The following is a 16613-nucleotide window of genomic DNA, read 5'->3' as shown; positions in this document are numbered from 1 at the left end:
GAGTTGAATTCAGGTGAAAACCCAGGTGTTCACTCACACTTGAGATGCCTCAATGCACCCAACATGATCACCAGCGGCCGTGCAAGGTATGCCTCCTGGGGGTCATGACTTTAATCTGCCACTCCTTTAGAGATGTTTTGGATAGTCTTAAGGCATCTGGCACCAGCTACCTGTGTTTGGGAACTTCATTCCCACTGTCTCTGCAGTTTGACCAACAGAGGTTGTCCAACCTCTTTTGGTTGGAGGATGTGTTGAGACTCATTGAGACTCCATCCAGCTGACCTACATCACTGTGGCGTGGATGAGATATCCGAGCATCAAGGGTACTACAGCTCCTGCACCATGTTGCCAATGGGCCCAAATGTCACCAAACTTGAGTCCAAAATGACACCACCTTTGGGCTGCAAAGGAGGCTCTCCTGTTGGCTCTCAGCACAGAGTCTCCCTCTGCCCACTGTTTGAGAAGCACCAAATGTCAGGTATGAAGGCTAATCTTCCAATTTTTGTGGAAAACTTTGAGGGGATGGGGTGAACTGTCTTTTCTTAAATAATTCTGAAACTGCACAAACCTCCCTGTTTTTACTGATTCTCTTTCATTGGTCACACTGAAATTTCACTAGTTTCTGTGGCAATTCAGTAAGTAGATATCACAAACGATTCGCATGGCACAGTGATAGGTAATCTATCCTGGAGTATGCACACTGAGCATATCAGTAGTAAGATTTACTCCCAAGAGCAGCCCCCAGAGATAGATCTCAGGCCTACTGTCTCTATTCATTATCTTGTCACTGGTTCCAGCATTGGTTTGATCTATAGATGGTTGTACAGGGAGCAGAGCTTAATAACAGGAGGAGGAGAGCACTTTGGGGTTCTGTCCCTGACTAGATGGGGTCACCTTGGGCAAGTCACTTGCTCCTAGATCTACAAAAATACATTGACACTTCAAGCATGTTGACGTGGATGGGAGAGCTTGTGTCACATTAGTCAGTGTGTACTGTCCTTTCAGTTCCTGAGGTTCAGTCCACTGGAGATGGAGGAGGTGGCAAGGCTGCAGGGTCTCACCCAGGAACTGTAAGAGAAGGTGTCACTTGGTGGGATCTAGAGTAACACTGGGATGCTGCTGTCCATTGGAGCAACATGCCTTGGGGCAGCTGTGGGAAAGGGATTCGTAGGGAAAGGGGGCTTGGCAAATATATGCTAGGGGTCCCATTTTACTTGGATATTTCCTGCAGGTGAGGAGGAGGGATGATATTAGCTACTACTTCCATTTTTAATGACTGTTTTCTCAAAATCCTCTCTAATGCACAAGGCAATCATCTTTGCAGTCCCAACTTGATTTGGTAGGCAGTTGGAGTAGATGATCATTGGAGGTCCCTTCCAGCTGAGCTAATTCTATTACTTTTAGATTTGATTCTATCTGTCTTCATGATAGATAGATGATCTTCATGATGAGCTTCAACAAGGCCAAGTGCCACGTCCTGCCCTTGGGCCACAACAACCCCCTGCATGGCTACAGGCTCGGGGAGGGGTGGCTGGAGCTGTCTGGAAGAGAAGGATCTGGGGGTTCTCACTGACAAGCAGCTGAACACGAGCCAGCAGTGTGCCCAGGTGGCCAAGAAAGCCAACGGCATCCTGGCTTGGATTAGAAATAGTGTGACCAGCAGAAGCAGGGAGGTGATAGTCCCCCTGTGCTCTGCACTGGTGAGGCCACACCTGGAGTGTTGTGTCCAGTTTTGGGCACCTCAATACGAGAGAGATGGAACGAGTGCAGAGGAGGGCAACGAAGCTGGTGAAGGGCCTGGAGAATAAATCCTGTGAGGAGCGATTGAAGGAGCTGGGACTGTTTAGTGTGAGGAGGAGAAGGCTGAGGGGAGACCTCATCACTCTCTACAGCTCCCTGAAAGGACGTTGTAGAGAGGTTGGTGCTGGTCTCTTCTCACAGGTGATTAGTGACAGAACAAGAGGGAACGGCTTTAAACTGCAACAGGGGAGGTTCAGACTGAACATTAGGAAAAAAATTTCCCAGAAAGAGTGGTCAGAGAGTGGAATAGGCTGCCCAGGGAGGGGGTGGAGTCCCCATCCCTGGGTGTGTTTAAGGGTCGTTTGGATGAGCTGTTGGGGGATGTGGTGTAGGGGAGAACTTTGCAGAGTAGGGCTGAGGGTTGGACTCGATGATCCCAAGGGTCTTTTCCAACCTGAATGATTCTGTGATTATATGGTTCTATCATTTCATATCTGTTAAATTCATGGTAAACAAACAACCCACCTGGCCATCCTAATTTTTCTTTCCCTGGAAAAATTTCAAAGGGTTGAAGACTGCTATCTGGAAGTCAACAACTGGAAAATACTCAGGTGAGTAAGAGATAAACAGAAGTAAGTGGCATTGACCCATTTCTAATTTGCTCACAGTAACACATACTGTCTTTGCATATCCACCAAAGACTGAATCTTCTTCACTTTTTTCCATTTATTGCTGCTCCACCAAAAGTGCCTATCTCCTTAGAAATTACGCACATCATTTTTCAGCTTGCTTTTGAATGTCAAACCAAGCAAAAATCCAGGCTTCTGAGATAAATGTGTCTTTTTAAGCAATTTTTTGGTTAGTCTTTATAATACAACTTCTCCAAATGCTTCCTAAATCAGGAGTCTGCTTTGGCTTTGACAATTTTTTGGTGATTTCTGAGACTTATAGCAAATAATGCAGCTGGCTGGTGGGGCATCTGCTGTGGGTGCTAGTTTGTGGAAACAAATTTCTAACTATTCTGGTCTATAAATCCTGAGCCTAATGCCATGAGACTTACATCAGTGACTTCACTCCCAGTGTATTGGCATTTTAAGTTTTGACAATCCCATTTAACCATCTATATTGATTGCAGGTTTTGGTATATACAAAGGAACCTTTTCAGGGGGAATTTGAATTACACTGGAGTAGAAAGAAAGCTCCAGATCACTTCAATGCACTTTGATATTTAATTGGCAATCCTGGGATAGTGTAACTTCAATTAAAGTGAAGTCATCCTACATACTGACCTGAGTTCCTGCATGAACATGACAGTGTTCGACAATGAGCATGAAGAGCACACAGTAAAACAAGCCCAAGGTATCAAGTCTCCTTAAGGCACCCTTTCCTTTTGTGTTGTTTTTTTTTTTTTTTTATTATTATTTTTTTCCCCTGTAGTGGCTTTACCCACCTGTAATTGCAATAGAAAGAAGGAGCCAGGAGATATTTCTTTGCAGACGAGACAGTGGTTGTGTTATTATGGTGTATTATGTTACTTTCCATTAGACCAAAAACTTTTCATCTCTAACCCTAGGAGGTGACCTACAGTAAATACAGTGTCGTATTTAGCTTTTGTAAATAGCTTAGCTCTCATGAATGTTTTATAGTGGGGTAAATATCACGTTCTCTCCACTTATTTACATCCGCACAGCATCACAGAAGACTTGTTGGTATTAAATATTAATTGCAAGCTTCAGTGAATCTATGCTTTTGTCAAGAGTGCACTGGGCCACACATCTTTTTTGGCCTCACACATTGAGAAACCGCATGGTCTTCTAAAGAAAGGACTGGAAGTGCATTACCAGTGTTTTTAACCAAACTGCCCCTCAGCTTGATGGCTACAGCTTCCATTGCTTTTGCCCAGCTGGGAGGAGGGAGAGAAGTCATGGACAAAGATGTACATGGCTGACCCAACACTTTGACCTTAGTCCATGTATCTTTTGCATCCCAGGGCAAGTCCCTGTGGAAGATTTCAGAGATACATGAAGGACAGAATGGATCAGCCACTCTGGCTTGCTCTGTATGTAGTTCCAGTGACCCCCTTGATTGAGCCAAGAACTTGTGTCTACCTGAAGTATATCCTCCAGAGAAGCAACCATGCTTTCGGCTGGAAGATGCCAATCAATGGGAAATCCACCATATCCCTTGGTATATTGCTATTACTTGATGCATGGTTAATTTTGGAATTACCAATGATTTCTAATGCCATGCTACAATTTTCCTGGCTTTTGCCTCCAGCCATGGATTTTAGTTGTGCCTTTCCTGGTAGCTTTGCAGATCTTGCCTAATACCTTGTACTCCCTGGGAAGGGCATGTTCTCGATCTCATGGTAGAGGGTGATAATTTGTCTCTTTTTTTTTTATATGCTTAATGCATGGAGCTCTTGCTCTCTGTGAGAAGTTTTCTCCAGTTACAAATTGTCCATGGCACCTTTTTTGTATCTCAGTCAATTTTTGCATTTCATCTGTTTTAGAGCTGGGAGATGTACTCAATACAGCAGGATCAGTCTCTCCATGGTTCATGAAATACATTCCTCCTGAGGCTGCTTTTTCAGTATTGACTCATCCTCCAGAGTGACCATGACTCATTACAAGTTTTAGTTGCAAAGGATTATCTTTTTTTTTTTTTTTTTAAAGCAAATCCATAGTTTTTCATAGATAAATTTTGGAGAAATGACTCCAAAGCGAGACCCAACTTTGGACATGAATTGAGACTCTGAGAGGTGTGATTATTATTGCCTATGAGCACATCTTATTTCCCCCTCAAATTTCAGAATAACTTTTCTCAGGCGGTGAGCATGGATTATTGATGATCCAGGTGCTCTATATACCCACATAAATTTGCACCAAGATGGCATTTCAGACATATAGGTAGGGATGCACAGAGCTGTCATCATCTGTGTTGTTGGTTGACTTCAGTGGCTTCTCACTGACCTAATGTTCTTTGATTTCATGTTCACCCATATTGGTGCATCTCTTGCCCTTCCTCAAGTCTGTGCTGAATTATAGGAACTTGGGAGAGTAGAAAATAGGCAAATTGGGCAGAGGAGGTTAAAGAGCAGCTCTCAGTGGAGGGGACAAAGACCTTATGTCTTTGAGGTATTAATTTTCAAATAATCCTCCAGAATACTTAATCTGAAAGATTACTTCTCCCTTTTCCTGCCTGTTGCTGGTGCCGGTTGGGGTCACTGTTTATGAAAGGTGGTTATTAGGCACAGAGGAAAGATAGTGTAATGGAGTTTAACAGCATTGATTTTACACGGAAGGCTCATTCTGCACTTAAACCCCTCCTTTCCCCATGAATACCTTATTTAAATGGTGGGTATATAATTTTTTAATGAGATGTGCCCTAATCCATCCGACCAAAGACTAGAAAGGCTGTGACTATTCAAGAGGGACAAAAAGCTTCTGGTTTTGTTAACTGTCTGATTTTCTGATTCATTGACTTTGGTGGCCTTTATTTGGCCAGAAATGACTTTTCTGCCCCACCTGACTCCAACCCATTAAAATGATTGCAGAAACCAGAGCACTTGCTGGTACATGCTGGAGTTTGTCAAGTGACTCTTAGCCCAGAGTAGCAGCCTGGTTATTTTTAATCAATGCAAATCAAGTTTTGAAGCATCCATTATGTCCTGGTCCAGGGGCAAACTAAACTACATTACAAAACACTTAAGCCCTGTAAAATTTCCTGACCTCTGAAATCTCTTAAGACCTAGTTGCAGCTTCACAATGTCTAGCACTAATCTCTCCATTAAAGCCTTTTCACCTATTTCCTAAACTGCTACACAATGTATGTATTTAGACAAAAGCAGCAGCTTTCAGAGCCATTAAAGGCTCAGGCCAAAAGTAAAGATGATTTTCTTATGGCTGAGGATGTCTGACAGCCCAGGGGGGTTGGACAACACTATGTTCTTCAGCTGACCCTTATTTAAGATAACTTGTGAATGTCAGGATTACAATGCTAAGATTACTCTAGTATTTAAATATTATGTTATTAGTCAAATACTGGCATGTATAAACCCGAGATAATTGGGGGGGGGCGGGGGGGGCAGGGAGGGAAGGGAGAATTCACTGTCAAGGCTCAGACTTAAGCTGTTCAATTCAGCTCACAGTTGTCTTCAAAAACATGCTCTTCCCCTCTTATAAACTGCTATTTACATTTATGGCACCAAATTAAATCTTTCAAGTTTGGTGATCCTGACATGCTTGCTTTTCATTTACTAATCAGCAAATGACCTCTCTAATTAAATCAAGTGTGTTCCATTTGTGGGAGGGTGTGTTAAATCTGCCTCTTCACTTGGAGGGAAGGAGAACCTGAAATTTGTGTTATTCTCCACAAGTTCTTAAATTCATGAACCCCCCAGGACTCTGACAAAGGTCAGTCAAGAAAACACAGGGGCTTTTCTCTCCCAAGGAAGAGCCTGGCTCGCAGCTGAGCAGAGGGTTCACTTTGCTGAGAAGAGGTGGGAAGAAAAAACAAATTAAGGGTCTCTTCCAGACTCACCCTGATCCTTCAGCCTTTCCGCAGGAAGAGCAAAGACCCATACGAGGTCAGAAGAGTCACACTTATGAATCTGTTTTTCTCCAGTGAATGGGCAGAGTGATCGGTCCAGCTTTCAGCAGCGCAATCATCGGTGTGTGAAGGTAGGTGGGATGATTTCCACCTTGACACACACACAGTCTGCTTTGCAAAATACCTTTGCAAGAAAACACAGTCCTATTTGTCCTACACGTTCATGAGATAATGAGCCTATGGACACATGGAGTCTGCTGGGTCTGCACCACCTTTCCCTGCTGAGAAGTAGGAAATACTTGAGAATTTTGCAAATTTCAGTGCATCTTTTTCAGCTTCACCATCCTTTGGGGCAGCCCTAGTTTAGACCCCTCATCTGTGGGAGCCTTGTGTTCCTTCTCTGTAACATGGCGATAGTTGCAAAGCCCCTCAAGACCTACTGGTGCAAAATGCAAGGACCAGGGCAAGTTATTTTGGAGCAGCAGACACTGGGAGGCACGACAAGCAGAAGGGAATTTCCTGCAGGAAGCCACTGGCATTGCTTGCACTGCCTGAGGTCGTGTCATTCACCTTCCCTTAATCTCCCGCATTTTATTGGAGTTTTTTTAGTTGTCATTCTTCACAGCACTGTGGTCTCAGGATCCAGTTAAGCAAACCCCACATTATCCACACTACCTAACAGTGTGACATCTGTGAATGGCTTTCTAATTACTCAAATAAATCAGCATGATTGGAAATTCTTGAGATTTTATTGGGAAGGAAATTTATAGCAATTAAACCCAATTAATTTTGGATTTCTGTTAATCCGAAAAAGGTTTCGGAAGCTTTGGGTTAGACCTGTATTGTCTCCAGGAAGTGATGTGGGTGAAAGAATGAGAAATTAATTGATTTTGGACAATATGATGATAATAGGAGAATTTTTCAAATGAGTTTGTTATGCATCTTGCATCAATTGCAGAGTCTCTTTTCTGGCATCTAAAAATATCGTTCAGGGCTTTTACTAAAGATTCAAACAGACTGAAAGGAATCTTTTTTAATCAAAATAAAGAACCCTTTTTAATTACTCAGACTCCTTCACAGTTGGAGGTAATAATTGTCTTACGTTCTTAAGTAGTGCTGTTATTAGCCTGCCCTGGGGCTCTTCTATTTTCCAGAAGTTAGCATCGCTCTCTGTTGAATGCCAGGATAGAGTGTGCGTCAGCTTAAATATTTCTACATCTTCGATGCTAGGAATGATGCGAATTGAACCCAGACTCTTGCTTTGGTGCTGCCGATCCCAAAACGTCTGTACACACCAACCGGAGTCTGGGAGCGGTGGCCCACACCAAGGGATGGTAAGACCATGTTTTGCAGCAATGCATCTCTCTAGGTCTATCTGTAAGACCATCATTTTATGGGGTTTTTTTAAGCACTTTTTTGTTGTTGGATTAGGGTTTTTTTGGGGCAAATAAATGCCAGTCAAGCAAATAAATATTTTCCTTCTCTGTTTTTTGCTATGCATTTTAAACCTTCTCTGTAAACACCGAGGGAGGAGGAAGCAGAGCAGCCAGGCAGTGTCATGGCCCTTGTCTGTAGTGACACAAATGGAATTCTGCAGACTGTGCAGCAGGATTATCAGGACAGGAGTAAACTTTTTTTTTTGGGGGGGGGGGGGGGGGGGGGGGAAGAAATTTATGGGACCAGAGATTGCTGTTCTTCATGAAGACCTGTTAGATACCTAATAGAAATTTGACTTTAATAACTGACATCAAATTACCTGTTCCTGATTGGGGGAGAGTATTGCAGACCCCGAGAAAGGGGGTGTTTGTCTCCATCATGTCCTTGGCATTGGATATTGTTCCTGTGTCCATTTAGTTTTTGTCAAAATACTTCTCAGTTGATGCTTTTGGTGTCTGTTGATTTTTGTGGGATGTTTTCAATGTTAAGCTGCATGAAGCTGCTCTTGATTGCAGTTGAGGTTGGTGAGAGCAGAACTAGCCAGCAAGCCTTTATAGCTACCATACACTGAAACCTATAAAATAAGTATAATATAGATGGATTTGTATTCTGCCACTTCCGCAGCTGTAATGTCTTTTTATTCATCAGTATTACTAACCAAACACTCTTACCCCTTCTTCTGTAGGTGAAATAATTAGGTGAAATAAAATGAAGCTCACCTCAAACAAGAGCTTGGATGCAGAACCAAAGCATCCTGACCACCACCTTACAGCTCTCCAGATCGGTGCCTCCTGGCTCATGCAGTCTGTCTCCTATACACTGCCTTAAAATTACAGAATAATTTTGATTGGGAGGAACCAAATGTGTTTCATTGTTATGAGAAGGGGAGCACCTGAATCAGTCAAGAAAAATAAGTCATCTGTCATGTACAGCAAGTCCTATAGACTATATGAAGATCCACTGAAAGAAGGAAAGAGAGAAGAAAGAAAAAAAGAAAAAGACAACTGACCATGCAGATGCTCCCTCTATGATTACAGAAGTGATGTGTTTTGACTCAGTTATTCAGCAGGTGGGTGTACCAAAGAGCAACTAAATCAGCTGTAACAGAGCATCTTCTGAGGCCATGGCACCCATCAGCTCAGCGATGGGTTTAGTGGAGGGCCAATGTCTTTGAATTAACATTTGCCAACCATCTTTGGTTGGGAGCTAGTTGCACTGCCCAGCTGTAGTGACAGGCTGAAACAGTGACATTTACACATTTCCAGTGACAGGCTGAAACAGTGACATTTACACATTTCCAATCAAAGGCCAAGAAAAGCCTTGCGCCATATTGCTGGAAGGGAGAAGCTGTTTTGGAAGACATCCCAAACTTCACGTCCACCAGCAACCAGTGTAACTGCTGCATTGCAAGCCCTCAGTATAGACAAAGACCTTCCACTGAGGCAACTTCATAGTGCTTGAGATACTGAATTGTCAATATCTGTGGCTATAACCAAGGCAAGGTCTGGGTGAAGACCCAGAAGGCAAAGAGTTAAGCTCATTTCATGTTCCAGGTACTTTCCGCTAAAGAAGCCCCATATCAGAAGGCTGTATCTTTCTGAATGTGAGTTTAGACTGCTTTTGTGCTAATGCCTTTATATTGTGATTGTGAAAAGCTTTTTTTAAAGAGGAAGATAAATCTTACCCAAATCTGATAATCATTTTTAAAAATCTCTGCTCCGAGATTTATGTTGCTTTTTTTTCTCCCTCCACCCCCCCCCCCCCAAAAAAAAAAGAAAAAAAAGGAAAAACAACCACCCTACTGCATCAAAGACAGAAATAATGGCTTGTAAGTACTTAAAAGCTTATGGATAGGAAACTTAAAAAACTGGTCGGATTCAAACCAAATCCTGTCAGATTTTCTTGGTTCTCATAAACCTTTAATCAGCTCCCATGGGGCATTTTTGCTAACCATAAAACATGTGATTAGAAGACACACGAACTACTGGAATTATGACAGTGAGATGGGCTTTGACTTTAGTCTGACTTAAGAACAGGAATTTAAGAAGCCATTGCAGTGATAGCAGTAGGCGGCTGCCCCGGGAGGGAGCACAGCACATGGCCATTGCTGTCGTGAGAAGCCAAACTGGTGGCAAGACCCTCATTAACCGTGTCTCAGCTCTACGAGGGTTTTCAGAGTGCAGGTATCCTCCCTGGTGAAACCCCGGTACATTCAGCGTGGGATGTGCGTTGCAAGGCACGAGTCTCTGGTAGCTTGGTGCTGTTAATGGGGTACAGGAACGGGACAACCCAGAAAGGAAAACAGCACAGGATTTTCAGCAGAGGGCTGGGGTGATCCTAACTGCAGAGGCAACGTGGCACTTTTCATCAATGCTTTCTACAAGGTGATGTCTGGCTGACAAGGGTAGGGTATGGCCCAGGGTGCCTGGTAGCATCCTGCCTCGTCCAGGTCCTGGTACTTTTTCTAGTGCCAGCCTATGAGCTTGGCCCAGCTGATTTCCATCTCAGAGCTTTGTTGGTTTAAAATACCAGTTTTCTGGAGCATGAATTCCCTCTTATGAGACAGGGCTTTGGAGTCAAATGCAATTCAGTCAGGATCTTTGGGTCCTTCTGTTATATAAAAAATACCTGCTGGGGCACAGTCGCTGAGACAAGAAGAGGTTTTGAATTAGGCTGGAAACGGCTCCTTGGCCCCTTTATGGGACAAGATGAATATTTTATAATCTGTGTACAAAGGTCCTAGACATCAGCAGGATAGAAATGTCCTGTAAGTAGCACAGAAATTGCCAGGATATTAGACATAAATTGGCATTTCTCTGTGTTAGATGTTACTGACAAATGTGCAGTAGACTTGAGAAATTTGTATTTCTGTCATCAAAAAGTTGTTTTATTTGGAAAAAGCAGTGGCTAGATAGAGATGAACAGGTCTTTGTAGGACACTACAGGTTCGTCATGAGAGTCCATAAGATGGGGGGGCCATTTTGAGGGTCTTTACTCTTTAGCAACTAGCTGTGAAGTCTCCATGAGGTGGCCACAACTAGAGCAGAAGCAGTTTTGGATTGTAGTAGCCTGAAGTCCCACAGGTGTATCACCAAGCTGAGCCTATTCTGAAAGGACACTTGTTGCTTTAGAAGGTGCATTATTCACTCTTGAAGACCATTATATTCCCGGTTTGTCAGCTGGGAAAACTCTAGTTTGGGGTCCCCCCTAATGAGCTGGGATGGTGCCATGTGGACACTGGACCATGAAGAAATATATATTCCTTGCAGGCACCAAAGCGCTGCAAGTTTAAAGAAAGGCAGCAGCTCTTGTGCATCCCTCAGTGCTTCTCACTATTGTCCCATGGCAGCTACTGCAGGGAGCTGTATGATGGGCACAGAAAAACGGGCTTTATCCTGGGTCCTGGTGCTTTGATATGAACCTACAGAGCCCTCAGACACCTGAGTGGGCATCAGGAAGCATGGGGCAATGTTACAACCTCTACTATAAGAAGTGGAAGGTGGCAACCAGCCTGAACTGATCACACAGGGCAGATACTGGAAGAGGAGCTGCTGGCAGATTTTTCCATGAAGAACATTTTATTTTGTAGTTCACTTTGCTGGTTCTGAAATTATATCATTTCTCTTAGTATTTAGGAAATGTTGCATGTCCTGTATTTTTAGCTGGGTGAATACTCAAGGCTGGTGTTTTAAAGGACAAATGGGTTTAGTACGTACAGACCTGTCCATCTGGTTGGGTAATTTCAGATTAGGAAAAATTGCCGATCTCTTAACTGATACCCCTGCAATTTAAAAATTACTTCACAAAGCACATTTGTTCTTTGTACGTGGACATGATGAAAATTCCACTTAAATGAAAAGAGCCAATGTAATATCTCTGCTAGGATCCCAGAAGACAACTTGAGTCTATTACCAAAATTTAAGTTAACATAATCATTTTAGTACACCATACTAAAATAATTTTAGATAATTCTGTATATATGACACTATTTTACGCAGCTGCTAGGACACTGCACAGATAACTTAGTTCATCGGCTCTGGTCTTTTCCAAATTCTGCAGGAACTTTCCTGAGTGTATCTGGGAGGATTATATAGGTTTATGTTACACAAGCTACTGCAACGCTCTTTACTGTAAGATAAATTCATAATTCCTAATGCTGTAATGTCTGCAGGAGGATTATTGTGTTTTAATGTGATTGGACTGTATACTAGCTGGAACAATATAGAAATGATTGAATATCACAGCCTGATACTGTGAGTTATAAAATCTGGAATTACTGGTACAAGTGAAGTCCTGAAAAAATACCAAACTCTACAGGAGTAACTTAGAGCAAAGGTAAAACTGGGAGCCCAAGGTTCGTATCCAGACCAAGGTCCAGCTCAAATGCTTCCCTGTATTGGGTACTTGTCCTTAGGAGTTTGGTCTGGCTGGGCAGAAGAGACATTGTGGCCATCAGCTGGGTCTAGTTGCCCAGAGAGGTGGTCGATGCCCCATCCCTGGAAGGGTTCCAGGCCAGGTTGGACGCAGCTCTGAGCAATCTGACAGAGTTGAAGATGTCCCTGCCCATGGCAGGGGGGTTGGACTAGATGGCCTTGAAAGGTCTCTTCCAACCCAAACCATTCCATGATTCTGGGGGACGGACAAAGTTTGGGAGTTGCTGGGACCCTTCCCATGATGCAACCCTCTGAGGTGCCAGGATGTGATCTGCAACCTTCTCGAGTCAAAAGTGAGACTGCACTTTAATGAGCAGCCTTCTGCACTGTGTCACGCTCATTTTGCATGCAAAGGGACAGTGACTTTCTCCTTCACACCACGTGGCTCTGCTTTCACCACAAGGAACGTGGGGCATCAACCTGAGCTGCTCTACAAGACCTGGTGTCTCAGCCTCCCTTTCTTTTCCCCCAGGGTTTTCAGACATTTCTTTGATTTAACAAGCAGTGCTGATTTCTTACTACTGGATAGGAATCAGCTGAGGAGATTGCAGCAGTGACCACCAGTTCACCATACAGGCCACCAGAGCACGTGCCATCGTCCGTTCAGGGCGAGTGATCAACTTCCAGCCTGGCATCGCTTTGGAGAGCCACGGTCGGTGGTCTGAACAAAATAAGATGCTTGGATGTGGTCCCTCTGCTCCAAGAGAGTGGGAAGAGTGGAATGCCGTGGCTAGCATGCCTCATGGAGGTGCTGTGGCCAGGCTGGAGCATCACCATCCAGGCACACTCCATGGATGTTTTGGAGAAGCTGCTGTGTCAGCGTGCCCCGTTATTCCCAATGCATGGGAAATTTGGCGATTGCCTGGGAAATGCAGTCCAGTTGTGCAGGAGCCTCCCAGGTCAGAAACAGGTCCTTCATCAGGAGCCCAAAATGAAGGCACACACACATTTTCTGGGAAATCAGAGTGAAAAAGCCCATCTCACTGTATTTTCATGCAGCCACACGGCAATTGCTCACGTGGAAATACTTAGGTCACTTGGACTGGAGTCTTCAACTCGCAATGACTTTTAACAGGCAACATCTGACAGTACCAAAGCCCTTTGCAGCCCTGGGTGAAATTATGATAACAAGAGAAAAAAGCTATTACTGCCACCATGCTTTCATTATGCAAATGATATTAAGATAGGCTGTGCAGATCGCCTGTGGCTATGCTATAATCTCCATGCAGTGATTATAATGTGTCAAACTTAGTCATTTTGATTATGACATGTTAATTACATGCCATCCTCATGCAGACATGAATATTACTCGCAGTCAAACAAAACACAAATTGGGGGCATTGTTTTTTGTTGTTGTTGTTGTTTCATCTTTTTTTGTTTGAAATGTTGTTGATTAAATGGATTAAAAGATAAAGAGATACGTAACATTGTAAACTCATTAAACATTGGCCAAGTCGTCTCTGGCTGCCTGGGTGGAGAGGGGGCTTCTGTCACAAAACCAGTCTGCAGCTTTATTGTTATTTTTTTTTGTCCCAGCAGGGATGGCTTTTTAAAAAAATATATATTTTATAAACTGGAGAGCTGCGTGGGGTTGAAGAGCATTTGATCTTTTAACTCTTTCTGGTGTTTATCAGAAGAGGGTACAGACAGCAGGGGTGTCCCCATCTCCATCGTGGTGCAGTGCCCATGGGTCACCCTGTTGTGGATGTTTCTCATCATCATCCCCATCCTCAGGCATCTTAATTTCAGAGGTTGTTTATTTTAAAGAAAAAACCTAACAAACATTCCAAAGTTTTCTGAGAACAAGACCTTTTTCCCGCTGCCCCACCCTCTCCCTATGGCAGATCCTGCTTAATCCTCCTGCAAGAAGAGCAAAATTTTTTTCTTATGTTTTCCAGCAAAAGCATGTTTTAAAGTATTGCTATTTTGAATGTAGCTCACTGTAAAAAAATACAGTTTCAGGGGAGGTGGTTCAATAAAATATTCCCCCATGATGAAGTATGCCATTAAATATAGAAACAGATCAGATATCAGATCTTCCCACCGAGATTCCCCTAGATGAGATATCTAGGTAAGAGGCTGAATTACCGAGACATCTCAGTAAGTATGGGAGGGGATTAAAAAAAAAGACACCTTGCAAGGGAGCAACACTTAACTAGACTTATAAATAGCTGGGGCTGCAACTTGCCTGATTAATTTGGGGAAATAAGCCTCACAAAGTGTTTTGCAAATTCATCAGATATGTTTACTTCTTTAGCCCTGACTAATGTTTAAAAATAAAATACTAGCATCAAAGCTAAGACTTTGTTTTAGGGAATTAAACGTTTTGAGTTACTGATTCATTAAAAGGGATCTCTCCTAGTATTATCTCCTCTGAGTTAAAAAAAAAAAAAAGAAGAAAAAGAAAAAAGAGATGATGGTGATCAAATAAAAATATGCACGATAGACCATTTGCAGCTAAAATTTGTGTGGCTCCAGTGGGACAGGACTGAGATGAGGGAAGGAGCCAAAGGATATCCAAACATCAAGGGAGAAGCTTAAAATTTATAATTGCTCCACCCAAAACCCAAATTCCATCTGACTTCCTTGGAGAAAAGTCATAGCAAAACTGTCCCTCCTGCTTCCACTGCACAGGGGTTTGGGGGTACCAGCATCACGGGAGAGACCTGTCTCACTGGTGTGATGAGCGCAGCAGGGTTGAGCTTGCTTTTAGGTGGACTTTGGAGCATCTGGGATGCAGACTGACCCTCCCCATGATCAATGATTTTTCAACTTCATACTACGCAGTCACTGTTTTGGCAGCTCGTAGGCGAGTTGGCTGTTTGTTTTTTAATGCGCAAAATAAATTTTAAATAAAATAAAAGGCATCCCCCTAAACATTGTGTTTTTACAGAGGGACATTTCAAGGCAAGTTTTACACAGGTTCAGCCCAGAGGGAAATTAAACTCTACATGTAAATGGAGATTACACACAAAGGAATCCATTACTTTCAATATTTCTCAGCAGGAGGGTTCAGAGTTATTTAAATAAGTTTAGATATTAAACCTAAAGTAGCCATTAAAGGAATGTGAATTTGTTTGCCTAGTTTTTATAGAAATCTTTTTTTTCTTTCCAGCTGACTGAAAAATCCATTGCTTGCATGATGGTGAATATTTTTAATGCATAAAAAAATCAAAGAACTTTCAATATAGTACTTCCTTTGAATTTTTAAGCACCAAATTACAGAACACTTATTATAGCAAAATGTCTTCTTTAGGAGAGATTAAACTGCAAACATTTTCCTTACTTTTTTTTCCCTTTTCCATCTATTCTAATATAAACACTGACATTAAACCATATTGGCTATGTAAGGCACTTTGATTGTCATTGAGATTATTTTAAAAGTTATTTAGGTCCCCGTGTTACATCTTTGCAACTGCATGGAAAATGTTTCGCCATGTTTCTCTTTGCAACATTTCTTTGGGGATTCATAAATATTGATTGTACCGTAAAAAATTGATGGAATCTTGAAACAGACTGCAGTCTTGGTAGCTGGGGAATTTACTCAATTTTTCTCAATAGCTGCAGTCTATAAAAAGAGGAGATTTTGCAAATTGTTTCTCACCTTGTCTTTTTAGTATTTAATAGCTCTCAATTCTGTAGCCTTCTGAACCATGCACCGGGTACGTTTTCCATCAAAACTGTATCAGGCCTATTCAAAGGGAATTAAAAGGCAAGGTGTGACCAAGGGGTTAAACTGCTTTCCCGGCTGGCAAGCCTGACTTTCATTACTGGTGGCAGTGTAGAGCCATCTTGCTGCTTGTTTTGTTAAAACTTTCGTTAAAAAAAAAAATGTCCCTAAATGTTAATGGGTGTGTGCACAGAAAAAAACAAGCAAACAACAACAACAAAACTCAAAAAAAACCAAACCAAACCAAAACCAAAGAACAGAGATTTCTCTGTCTTGGTTTAAAAATAAAATCAAATTTAAAAAAAATTAGGCATTTCCCTGGATGCCAAGGAATCCCTCAGCATCTTAGGATATTCTCCGTTTGACTGGAAAAGTTTTAACTCCATTCACCGAGGATTAGACACAAAGCAGATGTCCTTGGCAAAGCCCCAGGATGGAGCCTGTGGCTGAGCCCTGACCTCCCTCATCCCATCCCACTGCACCAGATCCAGGTGTTCCTTGCTGGAGCCCCTTTGACTGACACTTGGAATATTTCAGTGAATGCTGGAATAGTTTGGTAAATGCCATAAAAATACCTGTTTATTTCTCTCTCAAGCCTCTGGTGGGACTTTCTGTGCTCCTCTGTGATGCACAGACACAGCCGAGCTTGGAGGCAGCAACAATTTCTTATCAGATCGGTCCTGGTTGTGCTGGGTGGTGATGGGGGATGAGGGGGGGATTCCCTCTTCCCCAACTGTAAATACAGACTTCCCTTTGGATTATTAAGCTCTTTCAAGGTAAAA

This window comes from Strix aluco, chromosome Z (assembly GCF_031877795.1).
Source record: "Strix aluco isolate bStrAlu1 chromosome Z, bStrAlu1.hap1, whole genome shotgun sequence".
Taxonomy (NCBI): Eukaryota; Metazoa; Chordata; class Aves; order Strigiformes; family Strigidae; genus Strix; species Strix aluco.
The sequence above is the reverse complement of the archived record's forward strand: the minus strand, read 5'-3'. Positions refer to the sequence as shown.